Source organism: Acomys minous, assembly GCF_964271855.1.
Source record: "Acomys minous genome assembly, chromosome: 7".
Classification (NCBI taxonomy): domain Eukaryota; kingdom Metazoa; phylum Chordata; class Mammalia; order Rodentia; family Muridae; genus Acomys; species Acomys minous.
Genome location: NC_140488.1, coordinates 65,953,399 through 65,960,168, shown reverse-complemented (window position 1 = coordinate 65,960,168; position 6,770 = coordinate 65,953,399).

Here is a 6,770-nt window from a genome sequence, read left to right as displayed (position 1 = left end):
CCAGCAGAACTCAAAAAACTGCATCTTCCTCTGCAGATGATCCCAGGTGCACTTCTCTGTGGCTTTCTGTCAGATGTCCTCTGCTTCTGCAATACTTGTGGGCTTTCTTTTTTTTTTTTTTTCAATCACTTTGGGTTTTCCTATCACCTACGTTTGAGTGCCATACGTAAAAGTAACTTTTACTCTCCTTGCTCAGTTGTTGTCTGGGAGGCTTACTGTCTCCTGCTGCTGACCTAGGCCTAGTCCTAGAAGCCTCTAGTCTCCATACAATCTAACCTAGGCCTAGAGTACTTTCAGCCTCTGAGAGTTACTGCTTTCTTATTCTTACTGGGTCTGGGCTGGCTGGTTAAACTTAACTGTTTTGGGTCAAACTCTTCTTCCAGCTGACTTATTTAATCTGGCTTCTCTCTGCCCAGAATTGCTCTGCTTAGCCTCAAACTAACTAAGCAATCTGCTCTAATGTTCTGGCTTCTCATTTTCTGGCTTGTTCCATCTTGTCGTCACCTGAATTCTCTCTCTTTGCTACCAATCTTTCTATTACTGTCCTGGTAAAACTGCCTCCTCTCTCAGTAAAACTACCTCTTAAGAACCTTCCCTGGCCTGGGGTGGTGGCACACACCTTTAATCTCAGCACATGGGAAGCAGGGGCAGGCGAATCCCTGTGAGTTCGAGGCCAGCCTGGTCTACAAAGTGAGTCAGGACAGCCAAGGCTACACAGAGAAACCCATCTCAAAAACAAAACAAAACAAAAGTTTCCTTTTTCTCTCTCTTCTCATGAGAGTTGGGTGTATCCTAGTCTGTCAAACCTACTCTGATTCGTCACCTTTTCTGCCACTCAATTAGACATTACTTTCAAACATGGGTGCTTCCCTCTACAAACTTACTTTACCTTCGTTTTGATTAAAAGCATGTAACAGCATACCTGGACCTAAGCTTTATTTTACTTGATATTTGCATTATGCCAGGCTGGCCTTGAACTCAGATCTGTTTGCCTGTTTCCTGGATTGAAGGCATATTTGTATTGCAGCCAGATCACACAGACTTAGAAGATCTTTGGATGTGATCTCCTGTCAGCAAGATCACATAGACCTAGAAGGTCTTTGGATGTGATCTCTTTCCAGAACAGCCATGTTCTGAATTAACATTCTTCTACAACATAGAAATAAATTAAGGCACACATGAACACATACACACAAACATACATATCACAAATATGCAGCATGCTTAAGAATTTTGAGACACTTTTATTTGAATGATATTTAAGAATATCAACTTCCTGAATTGATGCATAGATGCAATGTGTTTACAATATTTTTTTTTCTTTTAGGAATTTAACAAGCTGATTCTGTTGCTTTTGCTGAAAGTAATAATGGCCAGAAACAGCCATAGTGTTCATGAAGAAGAAAATGGGAGGAATTGCTAAGAAAGTAGTTAATGATCATGAATGCACATAGAAAAAAACAACTGAGAGAACTGTATGAATACTTTGACATTTCATCTATAGATAATTGATTTTATAGATCAGTGAGGAATTACTGACTCTTGAATATTGTTGAGAAATGGGTTATCAGTGCACTGAGGAAAGCCAAACAGCCTCATATCATGTTAAGATGCAAAAATAAACTAATTGTGAAAGAGGACAGTATAAGTCTTTTTAAAACAATATAAATTTTCTTCTTTTTTCCCTCCTTTATTAATTTATACTTGTTACATCTCAATGGTTATCCCATCCCTTGTATCCTCCCATTCTTCCCTCCCTCCCAATTTCCCCTTATTCCCCTCCCCTTTGACTGTTCCTGAGGGGGATTACCTCCCCCTCTATATGATCATAGGGTATCAAGTCTCTTCTTGGTAACCTGCTGTCCTTCCTCTGAGTGCCACCAGGTCTCCCCCTCCAGAGGACATGGACAAATATGAGGCACCAGATCTCGTGTGAAAGTCATATACCACTCTCCACTCAACTGTGGAGTTGTTCTGTCCATTGTCTAGATCTGGGTAGGGGTTTAAAGTTTACCACCTGTATTGTCCTTGGCTGGTGCCTTAGTTTGAGCGGGACCCCTGTGCCCAAATCTGCCTATCATAATGTTCTACTTGTAGGCTTCTAGGACCCTCTGGATCCTTCTACTTTGCCATTCTCCCATGATTCTCTCATCTAGAGTCCCACTAGAATCTCCTCCCCTCTGTCTCAGTTTCCTGGTAAGTGAAGGCTTTCGTGGGACATGCCCCTTGGGCTAATATGCAGATATAAGTGAGTATATACCATTTGAGTCTTTCTGCTTCTGGGTTAACTCACTCATTATGATCATTTCTAGCTCAATCCATTTATCCACAAATTTCGGGAATTCCTTGTTTTTAATAGCTGAATAGTATTCCATAGTGTATATGTACCACAGTTTCTTTATCCATTCTTCTATTGAGGGATACTTAGGCTGTTTCCATGTTCTGGCTATTATGAATAAGGCTGCTATGAACATGGTTGAGCAAATTTTCTTGCTGTGTGCTGGAGCATCTTCTGGGTATATTCCAAGGAGTGGAATAGCTGGGTCTTGAGGAAGCCCTATTCCCATTTTTCTGAGATAGCACCAGATAGATTTCCAAAGTGGTTGTACTAGTTTGCATTCCCACCAGCAATGAAGGAGTTTTCCTCTCTCCCCACATCCTCGCCAGCATGTGGTGTCGCTTGAAGTTTTGATCTTAGCCATTCTGATGGGTGTAAGATGGAATCTCAGAGTTGTTTTGATTTGCATTTCCCTGATGATTAAGGAGGTTGAGCATTTCTTTAAGTGTTTCTCAGCCATTTGATATTCCTCTGTTGAGAATTCTGTGTTTAGTTCCATGCCCCATTTCTCGATTGGGTTATTTGGTTTGGTGGTATTTAATTTCTTGAGTTCTTTATATATTTTGGATATTAGACCTTTGTCAGATGTGGGGTTAGTGAAGATCTTTTCTCAGTCTGTAGACTGTCGCTTTGTTCTCTTTACCGTGTCACCTGCCTTACAGAAGCTTCTCAGCCTCATGAGGTCCCATTTATTAATTGTTGACATTAATGCCTGGGCTGTTGGTGTTCTGTTCAGGAAGTTGTCTCCTGTGCCAATATGTTCCAGGCTCTTTCCCATTTTTTCTTCTAAGTAATTTAGTGTCTCTGGTTTTATGTTGAGGTCTTTAATCCACTTGGATTTGAGTTTTGTACAAGGTGACAAATATGGGTCCAGTTGCATTTTTTTACACATAGACATCCAGTTAGACCAGCACCATTTGTTGAAGATGCTATCCCTTTTCCATCGAATGGATTTGGCTTCTTTGTCAAAAATCAAATGACCATATGTGTGTGGATTCATATCTGGGTCTTCGATTCGATTCCACTGATCAACCAGCCTGTTGCTGTGCCAGTACCATGCTGTTTTAATTACTATTGCTTTATAGTACAGTTTGAGATCAGGTATGGAGACTCCTCCAGAGCACCTTTTATTGTACAGGATTGTTTTAGCTATTCTGCGTTTTTTGCTTTTCCATATGAAGTTCAGAATTGAACTTTCAATGTCTTTAAAAAATTGTGTAGGTATTTTGATAGGGATTGCATTGAATCTGTAGATTGCTTTTGGTAGGATGGCCATTTTTATTATGTTAATTCTCCCTATCCATGAGCAAGGTAGATCCTTCCATCTTCTCATGTCATCTTCAATCTCTTTCTTTAGGGTTTTGAAATTTTTTTCAAACAGGTCCTTCACTTGCTTAGTAAGAGTAACTCCTAAGTACTTTATATTGCTTGTGGCTAATGTGAAGGGTATAGTTTTCCTAATTTCTTCCTCTGCAAGCTTATCGTTTGTGTATAGGAAGGCTACAGACTTTTTTGAGTTAATTTTGTATCCAGCCAATTTGCTGAAGGTGTTTATCAGCTGTAGGAGTTCTCTGGTGGAATTTTGAGGGTCGCTTATGTAGACTATCATATCATCTGCAAATAGGGATAATTTGACTTCCTCCTTTCCCATTTGAATACACTTGATCTCCTTATGTTGTCTTATTGCTCTGGCTAGAACTTCGAGTACTATATTGAAGAGATATGGAGAGAGTGGGCAGCCTTGCCTTGTTCCTGATTTTAGAGGAATTTCCTTAAGTATCTCACCATTTACTTTGATTTTGGCTATTGGCTTCCTATATATAGCCTTTATTATGTTGAGGAAAGTGCCTTGTATTCCCGATCTCTCTAAAACTTTAAACATGAATGGGTGTTGGATTTTATCAAATGCTTTCTCTGCATCCAAAGAGATGATCATGTGGTTTTTTATTTTCATTTTGTTTATGTGGTGGATTACATTGATGGATTTCTGTATATTAAACCATCCCTGCATGCCTGGAATGAAGCCTACTTGGTCATGATGAATGATATCTCTGATGTGCTCTTGTATTCGATTTGCAAGTATTTTATTTAATATTTTTGCATCGATGTTCATCAGAGAAATTGGTCTGAAATTCTCTTTCTTTGTTGAGTCTTTGTGAGGTTTAGGTATCAATGAGACTATAGCCTCATAGAATGAGTTAGGTAATGTTCCATCCCTTTCTATCTTTTGGAGTAGCTTGAAGAGTATCGGTATTAGCTCGCCCTTTGAAGGTCTGGTAGAATTCTGCACTGAAGCCATCTGGCCCTGGGCTTTTTTTGGTTGGGAGACTATCAATGATTACTTCAATTTCTGTAGGGGAAATGGGACTATTTAGCTTGTTTATCTGTTCTTCACTCAACTTTGGCAAGTGAAATTGATCAAGAAAATCGTCCATTTCCCTTAGATTTTCAAATTTTGTGGCATATATGCCTTCAAAGTAGGATCTTATGATTCTTTGTATTTCTTCAGTGTCTGTTGTTATGTCTCCCTTTTCATTTCTGATTTTGTTGATTTCAATACTGTCTCTCTGCCTTTTAGTTAGTTTGGCTAATGGTCTGTCTATCTTGTTGACTTTCTCAAAGAACCAGCTCTTGGTTTTGTTGATTCTTTGGACTGTTTTCTTAGTTTCTAATTTGTTAATTTCACCCCTGAGTTTGATTATTTCCAGACGTCTACTCCTTTTGGGTGTTTCTGCTTCTTTTTTTTCTAGGGCTTCCAGTTGTGTCGTTAAGGTGTCTATGTGCGATGCTTCCAATTTCTTTTTAAAGGCACTTAGTGCTATGAATTTTCCTCTTAGCACTGCTTTCAATGTATCCCACAAATTTGGGTATGTTGTTCCTTCATTTTCATTGAATTTCAGAAACTCCTTGATTTCTTTCTTTCTTTCTTTCCTGACCCAGGTGTCATTTAGCAGAGAGTTGTTTAGTTTCCACATACGTGTAGGCTTTTTGTTATTTCTGTTGTTGTTGAATTGCAGCCTAAGCCCATGATGATCTGATAGGATACAAGGTATTATTTCAATCCTCTTGTATCTGTTGAGGCTTTCTTTGTGAACTACAATGTGATCAATTTTGGAGAAGGTTCCAGGGGTTGCAGAGAAGAAGGTATATTCTTTCTTGTTTGGGTGAAAGGTTCTATAGATATCTGTTAGATCCATTTGACCCATGGCATTGGTTAATGATGTTATTTCTCAGCTTAGTTTCTGTTTCGATGACTTGTCCTTCAGTGAGAGTGGGGTGTTGAAGTCTCCCACTATTATTGTGTGGGGATCGATGTGTGGTTTAAGCCTTTTTAGCAGATCCTTTACAAATGTGGGTGCCCTTGTATTGGGAGCATAGATGTTCAGAATTGTGATGTCATCTTGGTTGACTTTACCTTTGATGAGTAAGAAGTGTCCATCCTCATCCCTTTTGATTAATCTTGGTTGAAAGTATATTTTGTTCGATATTAAAATGGCTACGCCTGCTTGCTTCTTGTGTCCATTTGCTTGGAATATTTTTTCCAACCTTTTATCCTGAGGTAATGCCTATCATTATGGGTGAGATGTGTTTCTTGAATGCAGAAGAATGTTGGATCCTGTTTATGCACCCATTCAGTTAGTCTGTGTCTTTTTATTGGAGAATTGAGACCATTGATGTTGAAAGATATTAACGACCAGTTACTATTAAGAGTCTTAATTTTGATGTTGGTTCCAGTTGAGCGTTTGTGTAGTTGTGTTTTTGCCATGGTATAGTTATCTATTTCCTGAGTAGTTTTGATTGTAGCTTGACCCTTTGGGATGGAGTTTTCCTTCTAGTACCTTCTGTAAAGCTGGATTTGTGGATAGGTACTGTTTGAATTTGGTTTTGTCATGGAATATTTTGTTTTCTCCATCAATGTTTATTGATAGTTTTGCTGGGTAAAGTAGTCTGGCCTGGCATCTGTGGTCTCTTAGGGTTTGCAGGATCTCTGTCCAGGCCCTTCTGGCTTTGAGGGTCTCTGCTGAGAAGTCGGGTGTAATTCTGATAGGTTTGCCACTAAATGTTATTTGGCCCTTTTCCCTTGCAGCTTTTAATATTTTTTCTTTGTTCTGTATGTTTTGTGTTTTGATTATTATGTGACGGGCAGTTTTTCTTTTCTGGTCAGTTCTATTTGGTGTTCTGTATGCCTCTTGTATGTTTATAGGCATCTCTTTCTTTAGATTGGGGAAATTTTCTTCTATGATTTTGCTGAGAAGAGTTTCTGGGCTTTGGAGTCTGATATCTTCTCTTTCTTCAATGCCTATTATCCTCAGATTTCTTCTTTTCATGGTGTCCTTAATTTCTTGGATGTTTTGTGTCAGGAGTTTTCCAGATTTGGCATTTTCTTTATTGGTTGCTTCAAGATCTGTTATTGTATCTTCTAGACTTGAGA